Below are 6,116 nucleotides of genomic sequence, written 5' to 3'. Positions count from 1 at the left end.
AAGTGGACAACTGAACCAGTATAAATCCTTGGTGCAATCTTCTCTAACCCTTATCTCCTTTGATTTACTATATTGATATATCTGTATATGTGATTAAAATTAGATGCATGTTAAACATATTCTGTAATAAGTAATATTGTTTAATCTGATAATTTGACTTGTATGCATCTTGATTAATCTCATATCAATCTAATAAAACTTGCTAATCTTGTATGCCACAATTTAATTTCCGCTGTGTGTATGAAATTGATTTAATTTCATAAAGAACTGATACATTCTGATATATTCCGCTTATTACGAGGTCATATATACCAACAAAATTGTGTTGATAAATGTTACAAAGCCCGCATAAATCACATAAAATGATTGAAAAACATCTCTCTATATCTTATGTTTAAATCACATCACATTTTTTTGGAATATGGGGAGGCTTAATCAAGAATTCTCATGGATAGACATGACAACCAACCTCAGACTCACAGGTACCACGACTTTGATGGAGAAAATTTTGTTTTGATTGTGTGCTGGTTGGTGCACGTACATGATTTCCCCATATACTAGTACAAAATATAGTTTTTAATTTAGAGTCTTAAGTCGATTATGTACCACCGGAGTTAAAAAATGAGGCAGAGGCATACTTAGTACATGTTTAAGTTAGTTTTTTTAAATAAGTTAAAGAGATGAGGTGGTGACAATTTTGTAAATATGTGAAATTTGTTTGATACATGTTTAAGTCAATTCCTTTTGTTTCATCTTTCTTCTTCTCTATTCATTTGCTTCCTGACTGACATCCTTTTGTGTTCTTCTCATTTGTCAAAGTTCTTATGTTTTTTCATGGTTAGTTCTTGTTGCACCTTTTGTTTGTTTGTTCGTTGTTATCGCCATAATTTGTTGTTGTCATTATTGTCGTCACCGTTGTTGTGTGTGTCGTTCTGTTACATGTCGTCATCAGCTTTAGGTCAGTTTCTTTATTTTTCAATTTTAAGATTTATTTCATAATTTCATTCTTGCACGTTGATTACATTTGTGAAATAAGGGGAAAAAGAAAAATTATGTTAGTGTGTTTTACAATGTTGTTGGAGTTGATACATTTTTTTTAAAATTAATTTGCAATCTATTTTTTAAAATTTATGATTATGCGCGGGATAAGAATACAATTAATCAATTTGAAGTAGAAAAAGATGAAAATTTAAAAGTAACTTTAGATTGGTATATGAGGAAAAATGAATATCTGCATTAGTGAATTGACTAATTTAATGGAGAAAATAATATTGGTATTTTTCTTTTGGCAATTACGTTCTTTCAACTTTTGGAATTTTAGAGAATTCTGAAATTCGTTTGCGATTCCATATCGACAAAGTTATTTTGAATTTTTTTTTTTTTTGACATAGGATGACGAGTAGGATGTTGAGGTGATATATAGTATATATACTTCTTATTAGCAATTTAATTATTACTCTAACTAAGTATATATTTTATTTACTTAAACTATTTGACATTTGACTATATTTACGTGTTTTCGGTAATTTATCTATCTTCTTATGCATTTTATAGTTGATAATATTGAATATACCAACACTGGCATGCTACTTTAATAGTTTATCTATCCTAAGAACAATAATGTTTTCCTTTATTTTAGCCTAGTTCTATATCTTGACGTTTTAGGAATATTTAGTTGATCATGATGTCTTTAATTATGTAATGTTCTATGTGTTTGTTTGATTATCTGATTTTCAAACGTACTGTAGACTTTGAATAGGTGTGATGACAAAAAGAAAAGAAATGAGAAGTTATAAAGCACTAAGCCAACATAATTTGAGGAGTGAGAATTTTTTTCAACCTTAAAAGTGGTGTATGTTGATTTTTGGTGATATAGACGGAGTCGGTAGCTTCTATTGTAAAATTTAGTAGATATAAAATATATATTCTTTAAGTGATGTATTTTGAATTTATTTACTCTAGTTTCTATATATATATATGGGTTTGTATACTCTATATTCTAAATGAGTTTCGTATAAAATTAGGATAGTTTATGAAATTTTGGATGGTATTAAGTTTTAGTTATGTATATATATATAGGGGGGGGAAACAATTTTTTTTTACAAAAAAATTGACTTTTTATGTAGGTTGAAATTTAATTGACTTAACAACGAATGGTTTTTTAAGTAGTTTAGTTTCAATTCTAACACGAAATTAACTTAACAAGTCATTTTAAACTGACTTAAAAAGCTATTTATGTACTAGTGATAATCCATACTCATCCGTGAGGGCGATGGCGGAGTTGGAGGTGTTGATACTAACCCCATCCTCAAACCTGTTCCGCTAGTAAAATTACACTATTTTAAAAAATTTATATACATGTACTTATTCATTTTATTTGATATTTTATATATAATAAAATTTTAATCTCATCTCAACATAAAATATAATTTTAATATACTTTTATTTTATGATTGTCTAAATATTACTCTTAAGTTTATTATTTTATATATAAAAATTGGGACGGAGATGGGAGACCCAAATTTTAACTCATACAATAGGTGTTGGTTTTCCTTGATTAGGGGACAATTAGTGCGGGGGGGAAGCAAAACTAACCTCCAACGCGCCTCGTTGCCATACCTACTCGTGGAAAATGTCTTTTATATCTTTCCTCCCCATATGTTATTAGCATCAACTTAAAGGTTGACTTTATGACAATACTTTTGTCTTGAGATAGTTATGAACACATGACAAAAGTGCGATATGTGAGTCATGGTTCATGAATTGGTAGAGAAAAGAATTTAATATACACACTAAAGCACTCCAAATTTTGCTTTACTATACTTTCTCTAACCTGAGCTAGAAGCAAAAATATATACTTTCTCACATTTATTAAAGACGATAGTTAACTACATTTAATTTTCATGATTACGTATAAAGGGATATATAATTTCTAACTTACCTATAATATTAAGGAATTAATGTAAATTATTTTGAAAAAGTGTCATTAAATACGAATAGACAAGTTGATATTTTTTGGGTTGCTTAATAATGAATACAAGAATCATATCAGAATCTCCTCGACAAATAATGATAGATTTGACCTAATACGTCCTATAATTGAAACGTTGATAACAAAAGGAAGATACATAATTCATTCTAATCAACCTCTCACTTTACCATCTCAAATATTAATTTGAGTTTTAGAGTGATAATAGGTACACTGCCTCATTCGAGAAACAAATCCGCCACCCGCAATCTCATTCCTTCTACTCTAATTGTCACTTCATTTGGATCTACGTAGATGTTAACCATGAGGCTTGCATTGCATTTTGTTTATGTAATTCCAAGATGTGAATATGATTATGTTTACCAAACACAAACATAGCCCAAATATTAAAATAGTGAACCAAACACAAAAACTCTTTAATCAAAATAAAAGAAAAACTAGAGCAAGCATCGAATCGAATTTGACCACCATTGATTGAAATCATATCCAAAACTTTTTCCATTATATTTAGCCAACACCAACAAAGGCGTTTAACTTGTTTTGTTGCCTCAAGAATGTTAGACTTTTCACTTATGAAAATAATATGATTCCTCAATTTTTAAATAATCTAAATGCACGCTAGCCAAATAAGATTGAAATATTGACGCCCTTTTCTGCCAAGCACGCCTAACCCACCATATTATTATGTGTTGGTTAAAGCTTCATTAGAAAGGGTACATTGAATGTCTAACCAAGAAAAAATATTTCACCAAACCAAACCAAAAGCGGGACAATAAAAAAACAGATGTTGAGCAGTTTCTTCAATTCCACAACCTCTCACAAACAAACTATTGGAGTTATCCCCAATACCTCTCCTCATCAAGTTGTCATTCTTAGGAAATCGATTTTTACGTCAACCTCCAAGCTAGAAGCGACATCTTTAACGACACCATTTGGTTTCAAATAAAGTTGCCACAAGGAGAGTGCTTTGCGTTAGAATTTTGCATCAAGTCAAGATAAACAGCTTTCACAAAATACACACTATTAGTAGAATTTTTCCACTACCATGAATCCTTAACCCGATCCTGCAATTGAACATTAGCAAACAAAGTAACACATTCTTCCACCAACTCCTCTTCCCACTGAAAGAGACTACAAAGCCACCCCCACCCTCCACCCTTAACTTCCCACCCCAACTGAAACAAAGTTGTCAATGTAATATATTTATCTCGCACCACCCCCAAACAACCACATGAACCTATTTCTTAACGATCCACATCCAACAACGGATCAATTCGAAACAAAGCAATCACCCCTTACTTACTCTTTTGACTAAATTGTCAATAAACCATGGGTTCCTAACTCCTCCGCCTCCCACTTTTAAATTGCTAATATCCTTCCACCACGACAAATCTCGACAAGATCCCACTACCACGTTTAAACAACTATATTTACAACAAATAAACTTAAACCACAACCCACCTCGTGTTAGTTTTCAACCTCCAACTTCATTTTCTCAAAAGTGTCATATTGAAGAGATGAAAATTATGCACACCAAGCCACCTTGTTTATGATCGCAACAAACCCTATCCCACTTGAACCAATGGACCTTACAAGCCTCCTCACTATACTCCTATAAAAAATATTTAAAAAGGGATTCAATTTTAGAGATAGTATCTGTCGAAGCTTTGAAGAAAGAAAGAAAATAAATTCGTAGTGCAAACAAAACAACTTTTAACAAAACAAGAGGACCACCCATAGAAAAATTGCGATTCCTCCAACTAGATAACCTTTTTTGAAGCTTCTCAATCAAATGACTCCAAAAGAATAGCTTCCTCAGATTTTCACTAATAGGTAATCCATGTTATTTGAACGAAACCTTCCCAACTTTGCAATTTAATAACTTAGTTGCTTCCACTAGCCATGAACCATTAGCATTCATACCAATCAAAATACTTTTATGAAACTTTACCTTTAGACCTGAAGCCAACTCGAAAAGGAGTAAGTTAGCTTTAATTGCTCTTATATTAGACCAATTCTTCTTTCCTATAAGAGTATCATCCATGAACTGTAAATGAGAGACTCTCAAATCTGAGCCATTAGTCGCACTATAACCATATTACAATCCAATTTCCATTAAAGACCTTAATAAGGAACTTAAGCCTTCAACAACATAAACAAAAAAGTAGAAAATGGACCCCTTTGCCTAAGACCCCATTGTAGAGAAAACTCTTCAATTGGACCCCCATTAACAAAAACTGATGTCGATGTCAAGCTCAAACATTCCAAATTCTAACACCTCCATTTTATAGGAAAATTCATAGAAGTCAACAGCATATCTAAGTAGTCCTACTACGTAGAAACATAAGTCTTCTCAAAATCAACTTTGAACAAGATTAACTATCGCTTCCTCTTTCGCGCTTCGTCCATAACTTCATTAGCCACCAAAGTGGCATCTAAAAATTGTCAGCCTTGACAAAAGCATATTGATTTTCAATATGACATTCCCAATTACACTTTTCCATCTATTAGCCAAAACCTTAGCTAAAACTTTATACATACACCCAAAAAGAGATATAGGGCGGAAATCATTGAGTAGTTTAGGATTTTCCTTTTCCGAAATAAGATCAATAAAAGTACAATTAGACCATATCACCAAAAATTCATGGAATCATATTTAACATCATCCAAAAATTCTTTCAAGAAACCAAAGTTGACACCATCAAGATCAGAGCTTTTGAAACTATCGTAATCCCACACAGTTGCCTTAACTTCCTCTTCTTCAAACATTCTAATCAACTAAGAACCTCATCACTAACATGCTGAAATGGAAAGTTATATACTTAAATCATCCTCACTTGGCGTGAATGGAAATAATTTTTGAAATAACCTTTCAAATCCAAACGACTAATAATCTCCTTAGCAAATCTTAATTGTTCACCCAAATCGCTGCCATAATTTTTATTCTGAACAAAACCTCCTCATCCAAAAAACTACATATTCTTCCAATGATTCTGAACATACTCATGATGGGCTGGGAAATCAGTCCAACATCTCAACATTTGAAACAGTTTAGGCCTTGAATCTTACATCTCTTCAGACAAAATAATAAGACAATGATTAGATAAACCTCTCTCCAACACCCATT

The sequence above is a fragment of the Cicer arietinum genome, chromosome 2 (genome assembly GCF_000331145.2).
Source record: "Cicer arietinum cultivar CDC Frontier isolate Library 1 chromosome 2, Cicar.CDCFrontier_v2.0, whole genome shotgun sequence".
Lineage (NCBI taxonomy): Eukaryota > Viridiplantae > Streptophyta > Magnoliopsida > Fabales > Fabaceae > Cicer > Cicer arietinum.
This window is presented reverse-complemented; position numbering follows the sequence as displayed.